Source organism: Idiotropiscis lumnitzeri, chromosome 8 (assembly GCF_059441095.1).
Source record: "Idiotropiscis lumnitzeri isolate Australia: NSW breed Sydney's pygmy pipehorse chromosome 8, RoL_Ilum_1.0, whole genome shotgun sequence".
Classification (NCBI taxonomy): domain Eukaryota; kingdom Metazoa; phylum Chordata; class Actinopteri; order Syngnathiformes; family Syngnathidae; genus Idiotropiscis; species Idiotropiscis lumnitzeri.
In genome coordinates, this window is record NC_142398.1 from 4,893,043 (window position 1) to 4,917,792 (window position 24,750).

Below are 24,750 nucleotides of genomic sequence, written 5' to 3' on the forward strand. Positions count from 1 at the left end.
AATACCTGATCTGCTTTATCTGACATCAAAAACCAAACCAGCATGTCCCTTTACTGTACTCTACCAGTTCCAATTGTCAAACCATCTTCAAAACTTTCTGGGCCATTTTTTGATCGATTGACAGCAACTCAGCCGATGCAATGGACATAAAAAGTAACAAGTCAAGCACTGCATGTTCCTTGAGAGCATTCACGGGCGTGCATCATCTTCCTGAATGGACAATTTGAATTCAAGAAACAAAAACTGTTTATTATCTAAACCAAAAAAAGGAAATAAATAAGTTGCCCATTACGAGTTTAATTGCTTTTTGTGTGTGTGTGTGTTCATAATTATTATTTAACCAACCAGAAATGCATTTTAAACCAAAACTCGATTATTTTAAAGAATTTTTACAAGGATTCTCGATTACTCAACTATTCGATCCAATGCATGTTCCTTGAGTGCACTGTCACAATGAAACCAAACTTTCAAGATAGTTTCAAAATCATCTTAACATTTTCAGCGTTGGTGAATCCACATCATAGCAAGAACCCTTTTTGATTTGGACTCAGTTGAGGTCCAATACCAATCTTAGGTTTGGTAAATCCACATTCTGGCTTTTGATATCGCTTCTCAACCACCCACCTCTTTTTGCTGGATGAAGCCAATCTTCACGAGGACTCTTTCGACCGCAACGAAACCTCTTTAAGCAAGATTTTCCCCTTCTACAAGGTCCCAAAATGTATTGGCGTTTTCCAAGAGAAAGCAAGAATGAGAGCAGGAAGTCCCCGGAGCTGATGGAGAAGCGAGAGAGCGGGAGCGAGCGAGACAGAGGAGTAGTTATTAATAAAAGTTTGATGACAGCCGAGCCAGAAAGGCAGGAGGCTGGCAGCTGAAGATAAAAATCAAATCAATGCTGGAGTGAAATTAAGCAGACAGTGCGGGCGACCCGCACCTAATTGAAAAGAGGCTGCTGGTCAAATAGGTCCTAATATTCATCCAGGAACTCCAAAAAGCAGATTAGCGACGGCAAATTAGTCGCTAACTGATGAGAGAACATGTGGGTCCACCTCGCTGAGGAGGAAGAGATAAAAGTTGCGCTTACTGGTAGAGCTCCTTTGACTCCCTCCTGTGTTGAATTTTGTCTACCCGTGTAAAACATGTCAACGTGATTTGATTGAGCAGAGGAGCGGATGTTAATTCAAGGCCTGTACACGGCAGAAATTCCACAACTGTTGAAGAGAATTAAACAGAATGACTAGAAAAGATCGGCAGAGTAAAAAACAAACAAAAAAAGTATGTAATTTGTTTTTATAGATAATGAAAAGTAAGAAAATAACAACAGCTGGGAATTCCGTCCCAGGGGCGAAGAGATCCGTCCCGGACGGGCGCCCATTTTGGGGACGGAGGATGTAAAGTTTTTAAAAGAGGACGGACTAAGCAAGGACGGAAGTGGGTTTTTGTCTGTCCCTTTAATCGTCCTTAAGTGCCCACGGACGTCCATTTCACGGACAGAATCACGCCGAGCCTGTTTTGTGTGTCTAATCCGCCAATACACTACTTCAGACCAAATATGAAATATCATGACATGCCACTGTGTTTATATGCAGGAGGAAGTGACTTCACTTTACTTCAGGCCGACATGAGGAGGAGCCATCAGCCTACCAAGACGCTTGGGGCAAAGATTTCTAAACAAATAACTTTTTATTTATTTTAGTTTATCATATAAGCTATTTTGTGTTGTGAGTTACAAATGAGTCGCTTATCATAATCACTAAGACATAAAATACGTAAAGAAACAGAAAATTATTTCTGGTATGCAGGCATATTCGCGACGAACACATCAAGGGTTGCATGCGAGAGTCGTGCATGTTTTTCAAAGTGTGAATCATAAATGATTCAACAGGAGCCGCAAACTACAACGAAGATAATTTCTCTTTTCCTTTTTTCTATGATACCTAAGTTGAATCGGGTGACCTGGTCGAAGCGTTATGTAGGTGCGTCTGTGATATTGGATGTGGGTATTCTATTCAAATCGGCAAATAATATTCAGATAATTGAGTTCAAATGACATAATGTAGTCAAAAGTAATCGTTTGGTATTAGTCGAATGACTTCTTGCTTGATGATAACTCTCCAAGGAATAAGTGAACGAGGCATCTTCACAACTTGCTTTATTTTGCCACATCCAATACGGCAGCGGCATAAATGTACTTCAGAATGTGTCTTTGATGATTATGTTTTGTAAATGTCTATGATCACACTTGCAGTAGTCGCAAAGAGTGCCATTCAAGAGTATTGACAGGGAGCAGCAGTGCTATGTGAATGGAGGAAAGTAAGTGCTGGGCTCTGGTGATGTGTCTGCCTCCAAGGCAGGAATTAGGAAACCTCTGGCATTAGCCTCTCTCCCACGGTGTCTTTTATTTTTTATTTTTTGTGAGAAGATGTGGGTGTACAGGATTGCTGAAGAGTGAGAACAAAAGTGCTTTAAAAGTACGAGGACGGATGGGAACAAAGGATGATTATTTTTTTTGAAGAGTAAGGATTGAGGGACGAGGATGCAAGCATGCCCAGCTAGTGGATGGAGGACAGATGATAGAACTGTAAACGCGGCTAAAGTGTCCATCTCTGTAAATAACTAAACGGATAACTAAATTGAAAAACAAACATCTTGGTTTATGAAATAAAATAAAAACGCAAATGCTTTCTAAAAAATAAAAACTAACTGAAACCGCATCTTTCGTTTTCAAACTAACTAAAATTAACAGAATTATCGTGAAATGTATTTTGTTTTCATCATAGTCGGTTTATATTATACATAAGCTTTTGGGGTTCATACATTTATTTCGGTGCAAACAGTTGTTTGACAAATGTAATTCACTTTATTAGACAATACTTAGTGACCTTTTTGTGTTTGTCTTACACTTGACAAATATTTTGTACATTAAAAGAAGACCAAAACTATTATTAAAGCTAATAAAAATAACAAAAAAACATGCGTTTTCTGAAAAAATAAACTAACAAACCTACTGTCAAAACTCATTCAAGTATCCCGAAAGATTCCAAATTATACTGATAATACATACTTAGAATCCTGAATCATACAATTGTCTTTCATAGAGTACATCAAAAATCAGTGTTAGACAGATTACTTTAGTAGTGTAATTGGTTACGGATAGTTACCTGTTGAAAAAATGGCAGCAACCTTTCTATTTCAATTGCAAAGTAGTATAACTTAATTTACATCTGATTACATTTTGATTACTTGTTTTATCAATTTTGAATAAGTACTGTCAACTGGAAACCATTTACACATTTTTAATTAATTCTGACAAAAAACAAGAAAAGTTTTGAGCATGTAGATATATATTTAAAAAAACACTCAATCATATTGCATTTCACAAAAAACATACAGTAATGAAATGTTTAAATAGAATGTTTTTGCTCCAATTCAAAGGACATTGCGCTGTTCCTTGGAGTGCACACACCATGGCCACCGGGGGGCAGTATAAAACAGATATCGCATCTTATAAACCATGGGCACCTGTGTAATTAGGACATATTAGACAAATCTATAAAACAATCATTACTTCCCACTTATAATCGCCACCTTGCACAATAGAAAACCCCAGCAACTAAAAAGAATCTAGTCTTGTAGACACATTCAAACAATTACCATGTGATTACTCCTCTGTGATTCGTAACTCGCACCAGTGGTGGAGTCACACCTAGCTAGCTAAACGCACATCACAATCGTTCTACTATGGAAGCCACGAAAAAGTGAAATGCTGAAAAGAAAGCCACTGAGCAGGCATGTACCCCGCCATTGTCGGAGGCGGATGCTCTAGCACTCATCGGCAAAATTATTCAGAATATTAAGAAAAAACAGGAGTATACATATGAGAAGGGAATTATGTTCTCGTCCATATATTCATTTCATCTTACATATATTCCAACGGAATAAGCGAGTGAAGGCAAGGACAGCATTTGGTCAGACAAACAAGCATCGCAAATAAATATCAAACAGTCTCACACGTTCTTGTTTACTAATGCTGAGTTATCGTGTATTGATTATGTTATTGACACTGTAATTCACTATAAGAGAGGAACGGCACAGATCGGAACCCGATTGTTGTCGTTCATCTCTCCTGGACAGTAAAATTTATCCTTGGTGTTTGTGTTGTTTTGTCTCCTTATTTCCTACTTGTCATGTTGAGATTCCTTTCTCCCTGCAGGCGGGTTTCTCCCTTGACATTTTAAATTGGTCCTTCGAGCTGGATGGTGTCAGTGTCAGTCCAGAGGCCGATCTCACTGAGGCACCCCGGGACGAGGCCCATCCGAGCCAAAGGGGACGACACCTTCTCCAAGGGTGAGTTAAAATTTTCTGCTGTGACTGTGATTGTTGGTACCAGACTACTAAGTATTTTCGGTATGAGACCGTACGAGTGTTGGGTCAAAAGGACGCTTTTCACTATTAGTTGTAGTTAAATTTGAAAATTGGCAGATTGAAAATTAAAGATGTACCGGATTCTGTACCTGACTTGGCGTACTCGGCTGCTTTGAGATTTTGCAGAAGGGCACTCTTCCCTGGCATCCATAGCTCCCACGAGCAAGTCTCTGTTAACTGAGACTGTGGTTGATCAAACACTCTAAATTGCAACTAATTTGGGGTGTAGACCTCCTACTGCCCAAAGACAGCTGGAATAGGCTCCAGCAACCCCCGGCGCAGATAATGGATGGATGGTTGGATGGATTTTTTTTCTGTTGACATAATCAACACAGTTAACAAGGGTGTGAATAGCAGCTATTGTGAAAATAAGTCTCCACACCCCTGTTCAAATGGCAGGTGCCTTGGATTAACCCCAAATAAATTAAGATGGGATCTTATGTAGAATTCCCTCAAGCACTCAAATACCCCTCAAATATCAAAACACTTTCGGTGGAATTGATGACAGAGGGTGCAATGTTTATTCATTTTTTTTTTTTTACATATATAAATGCATTTTACAAATAGTGGCCTACTTCAAAAATGGCTATTTTTTAAGTCTCCCGACAAAACTTGCCGTTTATGTGTGCACGTACCTGCAACTGAGCATAATATAGTTCTCAGTCCCAACACATTTCCGGCGCCACTTTGCACAATAGAAATAAACAGGACTGCTAGAAATAATATACAAAGCGAAAAAAAAAGAAAAAGTCTTCGGCACACCACACGGTCATGCATATAATTCATGTGATTGCGTCTCTGGTCCGCCATAATGGCCACCTTGCACTATGGAAATAAAACGCCCTCGTCAACTCACCTTTTACTGATGTAATAACACAGCCTATCATCTAGATTTTTTGACAGTGTTTTTTACTCCTCACAACCTTTCCGCTCCTTCCTGTCATCCCGTCTGTCATCTCACGCTAACCTCGCGACGGCAGCTGATCCGTGCAAACATTTTCCCACCGGCAGAAAAAAGGCCGGAAATAGTTTCTCTCCCGCTCGGGAGAATGTCAGCGGCGGCACGTACGAAGGTCAGCAGCGACACGGGCAGCCTCCGCTTTCCCCCCCCCCCCCCCTCCTCCTTTTTTTCCTACGCCATCTGCATTTAGATCCTTAACGTAAAGGTTAGGGTGGCCGGGAGCGTTAGCGTGACAAAGAGTGGGTATAAAGGAAGGCAGGACCACAATCGAGAGTAAATGTCAGATTACTGACCACAAAAACACTCCGGGGCGGCGGTCAGGAGGACGTGGCCACAGAAAAGCACCCCAAGGCAGAGAAGAACAGGGAATATCTCCAGCCTGCACAATAAAAATATACACAATGACAAGAGAAATGAACCGCAGTGTCAAATAAAAGAAAACATGTGCAGTGAGGCATAAAGTCAATGGCACATGCCCATTGTAATTAATTTTCCCACGACATAATTCAAAGCACTTGTAATCGCAAATCATCTTTCTCCATATTATATAACGTAATGCAGACAGAGTATTTCTAAGCATCTGTGACTCAGTATTCTACAGTTATAGTCATTTCTTTGCAGAGGATAACGAACATGTGCCTGTGAGTGTAAATATGCTGTCGGTCTACATGTGCTGCTACACGACGGTGTTCAAACTGACGTTCCTCAACCTGTTTTAACGTTTCCACATGGATGTCATCTGTTATAGCTGTACACAATGGAAAAAATGGAAAAGACCAGAAATAATTCAATGCGTCGTAAAATGGTGTCATGCTTGCTCACGTGTGGTCTTGCAGCATACATCCCGATAATTATAATGATCAGAATTCATGTGATATCGATAACTGGCACCCTATACAGTTGAAATAAACATAAAGACTAGAAATAATTGACAATAAAATGGATGTTACACATCGTCGCACGTGCAATGTACGTATCATCGGCGGCTAGCTCCGCCAGTACATGTCATATAATCAAAGCGATTGCTTCTGTCGTCAGGTATACGTAATAACTTCCACCATGCACAAAACAAATAAACAAAACAGCCAAAAATAATTCATAAATAAAAACATTTAAAAACTGCACGTCCTGCATTCAACTGAATTTGCTCCTCTCCTCAGTTATTGATGAAAAGTGCCACCTTGCGCAATTAACATTAACAACAGAGCAGATTTCCTCTCCACAAGCCAAACGGGAGGACATCAAAAAGCCAGCTGTCAGGTGCATGATGAGTATTAAAACCACACTACGACCACCCCCCTCCCCTGCTCCCAATCCAAGAACACTAAACAGGCTTGTGTGCGATCAAGCGAACAAATGACGGACGGGGAAAGAAAGAGAGAGAGAGAGACGCTTAGATCGGGGCCAAAACAAATGAGTGAAAATGATGTTTTGATCTAGTGCTGCGCTCGGCAGTCAGCTGGAGGCCAACATCCATCACCGGCCGGGCCCGAGATGGATATTATGGGATGGAGGCAGGGGGGCGGAAAAGGCGCCCTCCAAAAAAATATATTACAAAAAATATCTCAAGATGAACGAGGGAAACAATTTGCGGCTGAAAAGTGTCAAATCCTTATTTACTGGTGTGTTACTACTAGTTTGTCTTTGATGTTCACAATCCAAGGTTTTTCAAAGACTGCCTTTCAGTTGTCAAAGAGGAAAAGCCTTTCATTTTTTATAAACTCGTGCATTACATTTTGCAGGACTCTTTGATTTGGTTTTGATTTTCACAATAAAACAGATGTGTGTCATAGAAGAATAAATTGTCTGTTGTTTACATTATCCTAACAAAAAATGTGTGTTGGATTTGGCAAATAGATACATGTTGCGTTTGTGAAAGACTTTGAACTGTCTTTACAAAATCTGAACAAGAAGCCGTCAAATTTTGGTGATCTGAAAAATTTGCGATTAGGACTAACTTGTCTGATGTTTACAAAACATTTAAATAGTTTTTGATGTTTGAAAAAATGTATATTTTGGTTGGGGCGAAGCCTCAATTGTTTGTCAGACTGTCTTTGATGTTTACAAAACATGGTTGTGAAGTTTATCCAAAACTAATTTGTCTTTGATGTTTCTAAAAACGCTCAAGAATCAGAATCAGAATGTCCTTTATTATTTAGTGTACAACAAGATAGGAGGTTTGTGAAAGATTCTAAATTGTCTTTGATGTTAACAAAGTCATATTTTCGGTCCGCGAAATACTCACAATTGTCTAGAATGTTTAAACAAAACTGCAACATTTGATTGTCACTTTTGGAAACCAACAAACGAGAGGTAAATGCGAGTGACGCGTTGTTATTATGCGCTCATGCAGCCTAAATGCAACCATTCAAATCCCTTTTGGTCCAATTAAGTGCCTTTATGTTGCAGTTTTGTTAAAGGCGCTCACCCGAGATGACAGCTCAGCCGCATGCTGCCGCCAAATAATATGCACTTATTGTTGTTTCAATAGGCCAAGTGTTTCTGTTTTTTTTTGCCACCACCCACTGCTCCTTTAATAAGGGAAACCACCTGATCCAACTTGGCTTGCGAAACAGTATGTCCAAGAAAAAGGATTCAGGGCAATAATATACATTTGTGCCACTCGGTACATAATATAAGCAATTATAAAAGAACAATAAATTGCATACAATTGTAGTATCAACTTGAGACTCTTGTGTTCCTTGTATCAAGCTCACAGTGTATTCAGGTGAGTCCGCTGACTCGAGTCAATCAGCCAATTCAACATTCTTCATAATGATTCTGCGGAGTCATTGACCCTGAATGAATGAATCATCAGTTTTTTGGTGAGTATGCAAATTTAGGTCAATCACACTATTCAGCTGAATCATTCTCCATTTAAGTTTTTCCATGAGTTTAGTAACATAAGCCAGTGACCCAAAGTCCACAGTGAGTCTGCTGACTTAAGTCAGACACCAATTTGCTGTGACCTAATGAGTTACTCAGTCTCAAACTAAAAACTGAAAGTCAGAAGAAAGTTTTTGAGTTTTACTGGAGTCGTTTAGGTTTATCCAGCATGTTTTAGATGTCTCCCTGCTATAAACCTGGGTCTTTTCCAAATCTCAAAGTCTTCTAATAAACTGGTAGCTGCTAAGTTGAGTCGATGAGCCAAATCATCTGAATCCGCTAACTCCAGTCAGTTAATTAATTAATGCAACGGAAGCATCAGTCTGCAGTGTTTCTGGTAAGCCCACTTCTAGGGAGTGTTTCAGGTGAGTCCTCAACTTTTGCTCAGTCAACTGATTTAACTGAATCCTTGAGTCTGGGGTGTGCCGCTCGTCAGGGAAATGGCCAATTGACTCCGGGGTGCTTTGTTGAATCTGCTAACGTGTCAGTCACCTCATTCAACTAAATCACTTTGAGTTTTTCTTTTGAGTCCTGTGGCTTGAATCCATCCATCCAATTTCTGTACCACTTCTCCTCACAAGGGTCGCAGGGGTGCTGGAGCCTATCCCAGCTATCTGCGGGGAGTAGGCGGGGGACACCCTGAACTGGTTGCCAGCCACAAAGACGAACAACCATCCGTGCTCACACTCATACCTAGGGGCAATTTAGCGTGTCCAATCAACCTGCCATGCATGTTTTTGGAATGTGGGCGGAAACCGGAGTACTCAGAGGGAACCCACGCAGGCACGGAGAGAACATGCAAACTCCACACAGGAAGGCCGGCGCCAGAATCTAACCCACAACCTCTGCACTGTGAGGCCATTGTGCGAACTAGTCGTCCACTGTGCCGCCGTAACTTGAATCAGTAAACAAAATCATTCTGGACCACGGTATTTTCCGGGAGCCTGCTGACTTGAGTAAATTGAAGTGAATCCGTTCAAGTCAATGATTTTAACAGAATGTTCTGAGCATGTGGTGTTTCCAATGAGCCCAGTGACAAACTCATTCTGATTCTGCAGATTTTCCACCAACGAGGGTCAGTCACCGATTGAACTGAATCCACCAAGTCAGCAGTGTCTCACTTTTTATAGCCAGTGAAAAATATTAGCATGCTCTGCAGAGTTTACATTCGTCCGCTAACTGATCAGTCACCTGATTGAACTGAATCATTCTGCATCAGTGTGGCTTCTGTGAGTCCCGTGGCTGAGTCAGTGAGCCAAATCATCTCAGTCCACAATGTTTCCGGGGAGTTTGCTGACTCAAGTCCATCAACAGATTTAGCTAGAGCCACTACATTAAGTCAGTGAATTCAACTGAATAATCTTAGTCCCAGTTGTTTCTGGTGAGTCCACCGAGGCAGTGAACCAAATCATCTGAGTCCAACTATCTCACCTGATTTAACTGACTCATCTGAATCTGCACGGCTTCCATGAGTCCACTAACTTCTGGTTATCAGGCCGGTCCCATATTTTATCAACTTGTAAGCAAAACGAAACAGCACCTAAACATATTTGTTGATTTCCATAAGAGTCATGTGGCTTTGGCAGATGTCTGTCCTGACATTTTGCTTCCTTTCCACTTTACAGCCTTCAGCAGTTGCATTTCCTCCAGTTATGTCGTTTCCTCGTTCTTTTCTTTTGTGCATTGCCCATTTTTTGGCCATTTTCACACCTCTCGGAGCGTAACAGACACTTGAGGAAAAAGTATCTCACTCTCACTGTCATTCTGGTTGTCATGGTGCTTTGGCCTTGGTCCAGAAGCGGTTTGTCTAGGTCGTGACTCAGCACAGCTTGTCACATTTAAGCCAAAGCAGCGCGGCGACGGCCGAGCACGAGTTGGAGTCTGCAACTTCGCCATGTTCTTCGCCATGTCGTGGCTCAAGGAATCTCATGGGGTCAAGGGGAAGAACATTCTGAGGCAGTTTGGACTCGAAAACGATGTGTGTATGCTCTCATGCTAACGTATTAACTTTGTCAGAGAACAGTTTAGTGATTGAGAATTAAAGTGCTTTAACTCAATTTTTTGTCATTTGTAGGAGTAGAAGTTTACAGCAACTTAAAAGTCCCTATTCCAGTATGTTAATTAACATGCCACAAAATGGATGTAAATGTTTAGCGCAACAGTGGTCCAAGAAGACAAACATCTGTTTTTATCTGGCTGGGTGGTCTTATTGTCTTTGCAAAAAAGTTATGATACCAAGTTTTTATTTTATGTTTCCTCAGTGTACCGGACATTTCATTTGCTACGCTAGGTGTAGCAATATGCAATATTTTCTTTTATGTTTAACACATGGAGGACCAGTTTTTTTCAATCTACATATTCCCACTTTAGTCTCTGAAGATATCCCGACTGGTGCTTTATGATACGCACGTCCTCAACCACAGACAGCAAAGAAGCAATGTGTGTGTGTGTGTGCGCGTCGTACCAACCTAAATATATGTAGCTCTACCGGTGCATCTGCTCACTTCCACAGTTCCTCATTTTCAAATAAATCAGCCACAGAGAGTTTAATCCTTTTGATATGTTGAAGTGGTCATAGGTAGGGATGTCCACATGAATTTTGGTGCCAAGTAATCACCGTTTTTGGACGTTATAAGCAATGAAAGTTCAATGATTTCCAATGGAGAGTTTGCAAACGGTACCTTTAGTGACTCTTAGTGACTCTCACAGAAGCGGAGAGGTGGAAAGAGCGGAGGGGGGCGTGGCCATATTCTTCATTAAAAGTAGCCGTTTTTCCAGTTGTCATTTATTTCCTAATTTCTCCAAAATTAGTAAAAAAAAAGAAAATGATCACTAATTTCAGTTTCCTGGTCAAAAAAATATAGAAACTGAACTTGTTTGTGAAAAATGGGCCAATTTGGCTGTATGGTACCTTTAATGTTCATGTTATATTTGTTAAGGTTTATTGAAAACTAAATTCCTGTTTATATTGGATTGTTCAATAAGGAGGACTAAACGTGCCAAAATTATATAAATAAATACACCATGAAACATTGAATTAAAATTGGCATTAATTAATTAAATGTTTTATTTATTAATTAAATGTGGAATTAAATAAATAAATGTGTCATTAATTAATTTTTCAATGATTATATGTAAAAGAATCTATATAATTATTTCTGCATTTAATTAATTATTTGTGTATGTAATTCAATATTTCTGTAGTTAATTAATTATTTCTGTATTTAATTATTTCATGGTCCCGCGTTGCAGTGTATCAGGTATTAATTTTATCTGTCAAACCCGCCCATCAAAGTTAGTGGGTGGGGCTAAACTTTGATGAACTAAAATCTTGTCTAAACCGTTGCTTTGGTCTGTACACATTTATTTATTTAATTCCATATTTAATTATTACATGAAACATTTCATTCATTAATGACCATTTTAATTTAACATTCCATGGCTTATTTATTTATTTAATTTTGTCACTTTCAGTCCTCCATCGTTCAAAGGTATTTTATTAAAAGTTTAAAGGGCCTTCTTGCTCAAATACGCGGTAGGTTTGTCAAAGACTGGAAATTCTATTTGATATTTCCAGAACAAGCAAGTTAGGTTTGTTGACTACACAAAATTGTCTTTAATGTTTAAATTACAGTAGATTTTTTTTTAACACTCGGCATTAACATAACTGCAAATGTTTGTCACAGAATGCAATTGTCTTTGATGTTTACAAAAACAAATTTTCAGGTTTGTCACAGACTCAAACTTTGGGTCAAAAATTGGGTAAAGAAAGTGACCCGACTTTAGGGGGTAGTCTTTTAACGCCAGAAAATTGGGTCAGATGAATAACCCCAAAAAACAACCCAAAAATTAGGTTGCTTTGTGCAAAAACAAGAAGGGGTTATTTTGTGGAAAATATCCTCAAAATTGGGTTGATTTGCAGTGTATTAGTTGAAACCAACTTTTCATGTTAGATACATCACCCAGAAAGGTGGGTCTGTCAAAGATTTTGACGGGAGTGTTTTTAGAGTGAATGTTCATCAATAATACCACAGTGTCTTTGATGTTTAAAGAGCAGGTTTGTCAATAAGGCTCTGAAGTTGAAAAAAAAACCGTTGAAATTGTATTTGATGTAAAACAAAACATTCACGGCCGCTTTGACAAAGATTCAATTACCGTATTTTTACGGCCATAATACGCACTGCATCAAAGGGCGCAACACCAGTTGAGGGCGCTATTTCCGTATTTAATGCATATACTAGGCACGCCGCACTACAAAGCGCTAGCTCAACAGCTCGCTCGCGCTAGCTCAGCTGATGCCAACTCAGCTGATGCCAGCTCAACAGGCCTCTATCAAGAGATAGTTGCCAGAGATATCAACCTGTCTTAATGACAGATGTCATGAAACTCTTAGGAATCACTGCTAATAACAATGACTCTAACCATTAAAATGTGTCTTGGCAATAGTCTACTCGCCAAAGTCAGGGGAGGGACTTCACTGGTCACCACACTCCTTAGAGTCACGGTTTCAAATCAAAACCCCCAAAAGAATCAGCATATAAGCAAACAATGAAACAAAGAAATAAGATTAACTCAAAACATTTATCTCTCATGCCATCTATATACCCAAAATAAATAAAAATAACACAAAAAGATTATAGCAATGGTTTCTTGGGAGCCACTCAGCCTTAGCCAATTACAGCAATGGCTTCTTGGGAGCCACTCAGACTCAGCCAATCACATGGCTGTTTAGAGAGATGTGCTGTTGTGCTTTGGGCTTTTTGCAGTCTGTTGTCTAAACCTGGGACGTTTCTTGCTTGCAATAACATAAATGTATTTTACAAAGTATTCCAAATAAAATGTATTCTAGGTTCATCAAAGAATTGTTTCCATGTTGACAAAAACTACGCAAGGTTGGATAATGACTTTAAATTGACTTTGATGTTTAACAAAACACATCCAAGAGGTGGACTGAAGCTTCTTAACTGCCTTTGAAGCAAGTTTCGGTTCATGGAAGACACCAAATTGTCTTTGGTGTATTTTACTGACTAAACAGGTTTTGACATACTTTAACTTTGTTCTGAAAATGTCCTTGATGTCTCAGAAAACCCATTTCCACCGTGAGCAGGAAGGAAGTCTCACACACGCAGACACGCACGCACACACGCACAAAACACACACACACAGGTGAGAAAGGAGGCCAGCAGTGACGGTTAACAAGTTGAGGAGGTTGCAGAAACTTTAAAGGTGAATGAGGATGAAACAAAGCTCAACAAAGAGGGTGTGTGGGTGTACGTGTGTGTCCATGTAGACAGGCGAGAACATGATCTCATGACTCGATGCCTGCCTCGTCTCATTGGCCCTGGCATTGCAATATGGTTACTCTATGAGCGTGATCTATGTGACAGTGACAAACACGCATTGTTGGCTTTAGCCACCAGTGACTGTACGTAGCACACGTGCTAATTTTAGCAACAGTTGCTGCAGCACAAGTGAGAGTTGTATCCATAAACATATTCGATGGTGTTCCTAAGGAAGTGGCCAGAAAGAGTCTTTGTGTTATATGTCGACTGCATTCAAGGCCTCATCTCGCACTTCCGACGTATTACAACTAAACAGCACCGTTAACATTATTTTTTTAATAATATTTTTTTCCTCATTTTTCTGGCTTTTCAGATTTTTTTTGTCTTTAAAAAAAAAAAATCAGATTTTATTAATTTTATTTCATTTTCTCTTTTTGGCAGTTGGTTTAATTTTTACTGGTTTGTCCTGTCAATTTTTTTTTTATGTTTTGAAATCTTTTTTTGGTTTGTTTTTTGGTATGTAAACGGTGATTTTATATTTTGGTAATTTTTTTCATCCTTTTTCTCCCATTTGTGCAGTTTTCTTGCCCTCATTCTAAAACGTTTTTGTAAACCAAATTTTGCTGATGGATATCTCCTCCCACATTCCACAAACATGCATGGCAGGTTGGTTGGACACTCTAAATTGCGTGTGAGCGCCGATGGTTGGTTGACTGTGTGTGCCCCGTGATTGGCTGGCAACCAGTTCAGGGTGTACTCCGCCTACTGCCCGAAGATAGCTGGGATAGGCTCCAGCACCCCCCGCGACCCTAGTGAGGAAAAGTGGAACAAATAATGGATGGATGGATATTCATTTTTTGCTTTTATTTTAGTTGAATTCATTTCTCTTTTTCAAGTCTTGAGTTTTTGGACAAAAAAAGACAATTATGAAGGAAGGTTTGCTTGAGGAGGTCAAAATGTGTTGTGATCAACTCGAGCAACGTTGCAGAAAATAAGAAATATCTTGTTGCCTCTGTTGTTGTTGTTGTTCCAAGCCGCCTTCCTGCGTCTCTCCAATCGCTGTGAAATGGTCGCCGGCCAAGCGTGTTGGCACGCGAACACCGCGCCACCAGCCAAAGCACTGGCAGGGGGCGTCGGCTTGGGTGGCGGATGTGGTGGCCGGCGGCCGTGGGGTGCCCCAAAAACAACAACAACAACAACAGAGAGCGGTGGCGACAAGTGGGCGAGAAACCTCAGAGCGATGCCCAACAAATACCACGAGGTCAGCATTCTGACATTTGAAAGCTTTGAAATCCGACTTCCTGTCGCCGGTCAATCTAACGTGAGCGGTGGCCACGAGCATGCACGAGTCTTTAACGCTAACACTGTGTGTGTGTGTGTGGGCGTGCGTGGGTGCGTGTGTGTGAGACCTGGCGCAGCGAGAGTATGAGTGGGTGTATCGTAATTTGCTCTTTTCACACTTCAATCGCCAGCGTGTGACTTAAACACACACACACACGCGCACACTCATGCATAGGTTGTGTGCTATTACAGTCGCGAGTAAAACAATACAATGATTAATATCCAATATTAGCATTGATGGACACATAACCATATTTTGTCAGTCCTTTGTCCGCATCTGTCTTTGTCCTTTAAAAACGCTTCCGTCCAATTATTTCATCTGTCACACCTGATTAAAAGCCACAGTAACTGAAGTTAGTCATAAATACGGTTTTGTACACAAATTTGCTGCTTCGGATGAATAGCTGCGGGTCTCCACGTTATTAAATGAGGTATTATGTATGTTACAAACACCGGGAGAGGCTTTATACTACCAAACAATGCTCAACATAGCCATAGTTGCAGAGCGGACTGGACTCTTTCTCAGACTCTTCTTGTCAAACAATACCGGGGTCTCACTGTAAAGATGGCTGCATTTTTTGCATTTCATCCCCTAGCTCAAATTAAACGTAACAATCAATCGTATCACTTCCGGGGTTTTTCGCACCTGCTGTCGCTCTCTCTCTCTTTCGCTCCCTCGCTCAAAGGGGCAGTAAACGCAACAGCATTTCGAGATTTCATTCGGCTCCGAGAGCAAATATTTGAATTCTATACACGTGGTACTTGACCTGGTTCGGATCGATTAAAGGGATGGACGAAAACTCACTTCCATCCGTGCTTTGTCTGTCCTTTTTTAGAAAGTTTTTGATCTCCATCCTGCACCCCCCCTCCCAAATTAAGTTCCGTCCCTGGGATGAAAAAATCTCTGAATATTAGCGTATTAGCAAGCACAAGATTGAGGTAAACAAGAGCACTCAGCGAGAGCTCTAACACAAACACAAACAGACCCACAAGGATGATTGTGACGGCTGCCTAAACACCGAATACAAAGGACCTCTCAACCACTGTAGCACCTTTGTGTTTGACTGCCTTTAAAAATGAAAGGATTCTTGCTCTGACCAAAATAGGACACAAACATATCAGACAATTACTACTGCTGCCTGAGTGACGAAAACAAATGACTTTCCTATCACTCAGCTGCCTTACGTTTGACTGTCTTCAAAATCGAACAAATTCTTCCTCTGTCAAAAGAGAAAGAAATCCAGACAAGATAGTTGACACTGCTGCCCAAGCGCTGAAACCAAAGTGGCTTTCTACTCTAGTAGCCATCTTGTTGACACCCTTTAAAATCCAAAAAGGAAAAGGAAACAAACCGAGCAAAAATAGTTGCGGCCCAAGCCCGGAAAGCAAAAAAAAAATCAAATGTTGTACCCCTGAGCCACGCGTTTGACAGCCTTCAAAATCTAAAACAATCTTTCTCTGTCAAAATCAAAACAAATGCAGAAAGGTGGAGACTGCTGCTTGAGCGCCGAAAAGAAAGGAGCTCTGTTCTCCCACAGCCACCTCGTGTTTGAGAGCCTTCAAAATTCAAAGCATTCTTCCTCCGTCTAAATGAAACAAACTTAGAAGGATCCTGCTAACCAAGTGCCAAAAAAAAGGACCTTTTGACCACCGTCGCCACCTTGTGTTTGACAGCCTTTTAAAGTGAAAGGATTTTTGCTCTGACCAGAACAGGACACAAATCTATCAGAAATGGTTGCTATTGCTGCCCTAGCGTAAAAAAGAAATGACTTCTCGATCCCCCAACCGGCTGTCAGCCTTCAAAATTGAAAGAATTCTTCCTTCATCAAAAACTAAAGTAAGTCAGAAAAACGTTGTTGAGACTGCCGCAAAAGCCCTGAAAAGAAAGAACACATCTTTGTTTGACAGCCTTTAAAATCTAAAGTTTTCCTTCTCTGAACCAATAAGGAAACAAACGTAGGAAAATTATTTGTAACTGCTGCCCAAGCGCTGACAACAAAAACCTTTCTACCCCTGAGCCGCCTTTCATTTGACAGCCTTCAAAATCAAAACAACCTTCCTCTAGCAAAAGCCAAAGAAATCCAGAAAAGACAGTTGAGACTGCTGCTCAGGCGCAGAAAAGAAAGCCGATCTCAACTCCCCTAGCCACCTTGTGTTTGAGAGCCTTCAAAATCCAAAGGATTCTTTCTCTGTCAAAAACGAAACAAACCCAGAAAGCAGAGTTAAGAATGCTGCCCAAGCACTGAACAGAAAAAACACATCTGATGTGCTGGTGTTTTATATTGTTGTACCTATTGCAACCTAGTGTTGCAAATTTCCCCATTGTGGGACTATTATAGGACATCTGTCCAATGAGTCAAACATGGAGCATCTTTGAGAAACAAGACTTTTCTTCAGCGCTGGGGCAGCAATCACCATCTGTATAGTGTTTAAACTAGTTGTCACTCCAATCAAACAAAAAATATCAAAAGTGTTCAGTGTACACACAGAAACACACTTGTGCATGCGGAGAACCGTAGCTGGCTTTCTTTTGTTCACGCACTCGCAACACACAAAAGCACAAATATACATAAGCAATGCCTGAACGCACACGAGATGTGCTGACGCGACACCGAAGTACAAACAACTCATTTGCATTCTGCTGATTCTTGCATTTACTGTGACTTTCACAAGTACACACACTTTCAATACACACACATGCAGCTGAGTGTGGGCCCTCCTTTCCCTTGTTGCTCTCCTCTGTTTGGTGTCGCTATCTGTGCTAACTAGCCAGCTAGCATCAGGTGTTTTAAGTCACTGGGGGTGACTGTGCTAGTTAGCACACTCACGTTTGAGGCTAAAAGTTAAAGGAAAAACATATCTTCTGCCTTCACTCAAACATGTTAGCAGCGCAAATGCATACTAGCATTGCTGCTATATTTCACTAGCGCTAAGCATGCAGGTTAGCACCAGGCATTTGATGCTAATTGTCTTAAAGACAAATATGTTTTCATCTTGCACTCAAATGGCTCTGCTTGCCATGCTAAATAGCCCCCTACCACCGGGACTGTATGTTACTGATGCTTACCATGCTCGATAGCGCACTAGAATTTGATGCTAAATGTCTCAAAGACAAACACGTTTTCAGCTTTCACGCAAATGACCATGTTATCCATGCTAAATACCGAATGAGAATCAGGACTTTATGCCGCTGGTGTTGATCATGCCTGTCAGAGCACGAGAATATGATGCTAAATGGCGCAAATTTCTTAATTAGCCTATTAGTGTCTGGGATTTTAAGTCACTGTAAAATAAAAATGAAATTACAAAATATTTTTTAATACCCCAAAACAATAGTGTAGTTAATGAACCTGACACATTTGAATGGATACAATTTTTTTATTGGATTGAACTTCGAATTGGATTGGAAATTGGATCCATATAACGTTGGCGTCTCGCGGGCTAGCAAGTTTTACAGTCTTTAAGTCACTGCTATGTCGTGACATATTAGCCCACATTCATTTCTCGTGTTTTTTTTTTCTTGTTACTACAACATCATTCCTCAGAGTTTCACATGCTATTTTGGTGCTATCACACATTTCTCATTGGATTTATGGCGTCCATTTATTTTCTTCACAGTTTGTGCTGAGCTACGAAGGAGCAGTGAGACCGTAAAAACCAAACTCATGGCGCCTCGGTCCGCCCAGCGTGTTCCAATAAGACCCGCGTTTCTTTTAGCCGTCACGTCAAATAAATCGTGGCTTGGGTGGCGCCATGGTGGACGGCGTTAGCGTAAGCTGATGTGGAACATATTACCCGCCAATAACCCGGAGGAACCTTCGACACCAGACAATAAAGTAGCAAGGGATGATAAAAAAAAGTTTGCAGCTCTGTACTTTTTGTTTCAATGGTGCCAGAACACTAACCCTCACACACCTATAGCGCTCTATAATTCTCCATATGCGCCTCACTTGGTAGCGAGTCAAAGCTAGCACTGTGTGCTATCATGCTAACAATTATTGCGCCCACTGGCTTCCCTCCAATTCACAATAACAACACACAGCATGTAGTGCACATCAGAGCATCTTGACGGGCAATAAAGTCTGGTTGCCTGGCAACTCATCAAAGATCTCTGCGTCATGTGCACGATTGTGAGTCTCTGTGTATATATGCAAGATGCAATTTTATTTTAGCTCCCAAAAATAAAAAAATAAAACTTTTATTCCATCACAAATTAATTTTAATGCAGTTGAATCTTTGTTTTTTTGGGGGGGGGGGATAAATTATTCCGAGATGAAACTTTATTTATTTGGTGTTAATGTTTTGGTACCAGTGATCTAATTTACTACCGTATGTAAAAAAAATTTTTTTATATATGTTATATTATAGTTCATTCTAATTTTCTTTATTGGCGATGGGATTTTTATTTTTTACTTTCCTCACCTGTTTTCTGAAGCATTTGTGTTGCTTTTTCTGTGCGAATAGCCCCACATCAATAAAGGTTTAATTGTGTTTGAGAGTGTGGGTACAAGATTGTGTGGTAGCTTTTGGGGTTCTCTGTGGTGACTTGTTGCATGAGGAATGCGTGAAGTTTTGACATAAAAGCAGGAAGGCGGTGGAACCCCTGTGGTGACGCTGGACCAACGGTCGTGGCCAAACATTGTGAAATATTGATGGAGGCATCCGGGAAGAGACAGAATGTGTGAGTGAGTGCCAGGCTGCGGGAAATCAAAGCAATAACAAGACACACCACTCACAGGGAAGATGAAAAACTGAGGGGATAAACAAAAGGATTAAAAAATACACAGAAAGAGGAGAGGTTGGAAAGAGCAGATGCACGGAGGGCAGCTGACTAGGTGTTATGAGCCGCCACAAGATCGCAAATCTACAATGGCTGACGGTTACACAGTGTAAAAATAACCTAGAATGCTAATTAGCAGAGCTGGGCACTTGACCCTTTTTTGCCGGTCAGTTCCCCGCTCTACGGCCGTTATTTCGGTATCCATCCGGCCTCAACCCTCTGGCCTTATTCATAAAAAGTGGTTAGCCCCCGACCCCGTTACTCACCACCCCCCCCCACACACCCCAAAAAAGTGACGCATGACGCCGCCACAGGAAAGATGCTAACAGCAGAGGTATATTTAAAGATCATTGTTTATGTAAGAAGAGACGTGAGACAGCAGCGGGCCTGTATTACCTTATTTTGATATTACGTAACCTGGTACTGGGGCATACCATTACAAGAAGAGGGGCAATACAACAATCCCTATAACAATCCTTAGCTGGCTAATTTACTATTCCAATCCGCTTACCTTATTATGGGCTTTTTATGGTGGTAAGTTTTTCGTCAAACCAAAGTGGGTTAAAGTTTGACTGCCCCTTTGTTCTACTTGTCTATGCACGTTGCACCACCATGCATTATGAGCTCACCACATGAAAGGATGATGATGCTATTATTCAAAACATGTAACACAGTATGTTTGCTTATTGAGCAATATAAATAACTTACATGTTAGTAGGCTAGTTATCAAAGATAGCACAATCTTTTCAGGTAAAGAAGTTGTCTATTTTGGTGAGCACCTAATATTAAGATAGTTAACATTAATAGCGTGGATTTGTAAAAGTGGAAAACGTGATTTTTTTTTATTCTTTGGAACAGTAGGCAAACTGGTATGGTTAATTGCAGTGGCATAAATCACAACACGACAGTAGGTCGGCTATCACAGAAGAGTCGCTTGGGTCAAAGCTGACAACATGCTTTTCTTTATGACATTTTGCACCGATTCTAGTCTGCTAACTAGCAGGGCTCCGATCAATCGACCACCAATCGTGATAGGCCGATTTCCTTGGAAAAGTATGTGGTCAGCATTTGCCGATCAATTCCTTTCATTGTCGATCACAAAATACACAAATAGTTTGGATTTTGCAGCCAACTTCAGACCAGCCTGTTTGGAGTGTAGCGTCCCCCCCCCTTTCCTTAACGCTGCATCGACTAGATCAAACCAGTAATTGAATCAAAATATGCTTCTGCATTTTATGCCCAGTCTATTTGAAATAATGTCCTGTTTTTGTAAATAAAGGGATGGAAATTTAGATTCTGATGGAAATTCTGATTCATAAATTAATTACAAAAAAATGCTAATTGGCAGAGCATCAGTTAGTACAATTGCACAAGTGACATGGGAGGGTTAAATGCTGACAGGGGAAGTAAACAACCTGATTCATCATTCATGAATATAACTCAAAGTGGTAAATTATTAACTTTGTTTAGCGGCGCTAGATCTGTGACTTTTCTGAAGTATGTGGGTTGTTTAGTGGCGTTACTGAAAGTAGACTGACTATAGTGGACTCGCTAGTCACAACTACAAAAACACGGCTGCATTTGTTAATTCATCGAAGGACATTGCGCTCTGCCTCTCAAAATATTCCTGCTCTCAGAGTCATGTTGGGGTGTCAGAGTGAATTTCCCAATGAACCTTTTCTTTGCTAAATAACATTGTTAGCGCCGATAACAAAACACCAAATGTTAGGAGGCAAATTCATACAGATAACACAACCACTTGAGTTGAACACGAAATCTTGCTTTTCTGCCCGACATTTGCCGCACGGTTCGCATCACACACATAAAGCACCATATGTTACCAGAATAATTAGCGGAGATAACACAGACACTTGAGTTATAAATTAATTCCAGCTTTTCTTTTAGACAGCATCAAATGCTAAAATGCAGAAAGATAAACTAGTAAAATGCAAGTAGGGTATCTAGCCTGCACATACAACAACTTGAATTAAATAATACAAATGTGTTTTTGCTCATCAACATTAAGCACCAAATGCAAAGCTGCTAACTAGTACATATAGCAGCTCTCACTGGGATTGCGCTCCATATCCTCCCCCACGACGAACTCATAAATTGATAGGTCGCATTTTTTAACTTCCTCTCCTAATTGTCAGGGAAGTGATTCCTTATCGGCTCCAGGGGCTTTGCGGGGATCCCAGAAATCCCAAAGGCTGCTAACGTGTGCGTGCGTGTGTGAGAGTGTGTGTGTGTCAAACAAATGAAGATGAATGGCGTTAGAGTCCCGCGCCATGCTTCAGCACGTAACAATGAACAATAGAGCGGAGGAGGAAAAAGCACAAGGCAGGTATTATTCACTCATGTGAAACAATGAAGTCAGACATTGAACAAATGGAAGCACAGCGACCGGTCGAAACAACCCTCTGGCAGGCATCTTGATGGGTCGTTAAGAAGTAGGGTGACAAACGAGGCTAACTTAGTCACAACATTCCAAGTAGGTAGATAGGCAGGTCCTGTTTTGGTGTGGTGAATGGGGTAGGTAGGTAGGTAGGTCGTCGGTAGGTAAGTATGCAGGTAAATAGGCAGGTAGCTGGAGGACAAGCAGGCAAACATGTAAATTGGTTGGGGGGGATGGGTTAGTAGATAGGTAGAGGCAAATCGGTGAGTTGGTAGGTAGGTTGCTAGGTAAATAAGTAGGTAGGATGGAAACAGGTAGGTAGGTTGGTAGGTGGGTGGGTTGCTGGTATGTTTAGGCGGGGTGAAAACAAATAGGTGGGCAGGCAGAAAAATGGCTGGCTAGGTTGGAGTTTGGTAGGTAGCCAGGAAGGCAGACTAATGTGTGGGGAGGTAGGTCGGTAGGAAGTCAGGCAAATGGACGAGTCGGTGAGTAGTGGTTGGTGGGTAAGTGGTTCGGTAGCTGGGATCCAAACAGGTAGGTAGGTAGGCATGCAGAGAGGAAAATGCCTAACTAGGTTGGTACTTAGGTAAGTAAGTACGTGTCCTGTAAAATATGGGGACTGGTATTTACTTGAAAAATCAGAGAAAAGTTTTTTCACTCAGATATTTTAAGTACATTTTACTAGAATAGTTTTTGAGTTCATTAAATTCGAAAAGTCACGCCAAGGCCAACCCCACTTCATGTTTTTGTACACAACAGAGCTCAATGTGGCAAAGGATTGAACCTATTCCCTCAAAGTTGGGAGGCGGCCACTCTACACTAGAACCATGCCACTCACATGGTCCATTAGCATAGTATTGGTGTCTGGTGCAAACCTCAGAATCCTACCTCAGGTTTTTGGCCTCCTTTTGGAGATACCAGCACCATACTCACGCCACATTATAGAGCGATGGCTCTGGTGCAGAGCAGCCGTCTCCAAATCTTGAGATTGTCAGTTCAAACCTCAATCACATTGAGTAACCTAGTGTATGAAATGAGGTATATGAAGAAGTAAAAGCTAACTTCCCCCCCCAGTGGCTTTTCTTCAATTCAACTAGTGAAATTTACTCCAAAGGTTTTCTTGTAAAATTAACTTAGAATGTCTGAGTGAAAAAAACTCGACTAGATTTTTTAAATGAAATATCACTCCCCATTTTACAGTGTAGGCAGGCAGACAGACAAATGGGTGGGTAGATAGGTAGGTGGTCAAATAGGTAGGATGGAAACAGCTAGGTTGATCGGTAGGTGGTGGGTTGTTGGGTAGGTAGGTATGAAGGTAGGTGTACCTACCTACATACCTCAAAAAAAATAACTCATTGGATGAACACAAATAAATTGTGGGCAGGATTTCCATCCTTTAAATTTATGTAGCCCCAACTCAAACTAAAGAACTTCTTGTAATATGACTTAATTGAGTTGGTCAAACTCATCTTTACCAAATGCAGCCAAAAAAAACAACTCCTAGTAATATGATTTAATTGAGTTGGTTTGAACTCATCTTTATCAAATACGGCCAAAATAATAATAAAAATAAAAAATACCACCTTGTTATGATTTAATTTTGTTGGTCAAACTCATCTTAATCAAATAAGGCTAAAATATAATAAGTACTGTAACTGGCCTAAACTGAATTGTATTTGTTCAATTCAAACTCATAAATTTGGTCTGAAGGAAAATTCTTTAATTTCCTTCTTTAATTCGACCCCCAAACAGACACAAATTACACAAAATCATATTTGTGTTTTTATTTAAAACAAACACAAATTCATTTGAATATACAGCTAAATATACACACACACACACACATACACAGTTGAGTCCAGCCTCAGTCTATAATAAGACACTTTAAGATGCGCTACACAAGTGGTTTACATAGTTTTAAATATAAAACATCATTGTTGACCGTCTCTGATTGTGTGCACACAGTATTAGCACGTTATTAAAAAAAAAAGCTTCACATTCAGCTTCTGTCCCTTTGTATTCAGCTTGTGTCCATCCAAGTTCATTATGACCTTCTGGAAAAACTCGCATCGTTGAGGTTTTCAGGAAAGGCTAGATCAAGGGCATAAATGATCCCAAACAGCATGATCGACCCCATAGTGACAATGTTGAGGACTTTAATGCCCCTAATTGCAACTCTCACATCCTCTAACTGCACGTGTCCATCTATTCGGATCGTGTAAACCCCGATGACTCCAGTAGCTGCAGAGGACTAACCAAAACAGAAAAATAAAAGTTGAATTAAAACACTAAACAAACTGAAAAATCCGATACAAAATACAAATTCATAGTTTAAAACAACATAGCTACATACAAGACAAAATGTAACAATTATTTGTTTCACTAGATCACCATTCTAGTTTTGGTTTTATTTGATAAATGAGATCTGCAAGGCTACTTGTACTTCCAACGTGGATGGGTGGAGAACGTCTAATCTCGCCGCAGCCCACTAACATACATTTTGCTCCATGCCAATGTAAAATTATCACAGTCAACAAATAACATCAAAAGCTATTAACTAATTATCTTCAGAATCAATCAATCAACCAATCAATCTTTTCTTATGTAGCACTTTTTAGGCAAGATATCGCCAGCCACCTTAAAATAAAGGCCAAAGACATATTTTGACAAGTGTGCATTA

General features: G+C 40.5%; 1 protein-coding gene across 1 annotated transcript in view; it reads right to left on the reverse strand.

Moving 5' to 3' along the window:
- The window catches only part of LOC148331800 (protein phosphatase 1 regulatory subunit 29-like), a 134,735-nt gene that overhangs the window by 88,283 nt on the left and 21,702 nt on the right, over positions 1–24,750 (reverse strand). Inside the window, exon 3 of the mRNA XM_088303802.1 lies at positions 5,680–5,765. The gene's annotated coding sequence lies outside the window, so the exon portion shown is untranslated. The remainder of the gene's footprint in view (positions 1–5,679; positions 5,766–24,750) is intronic.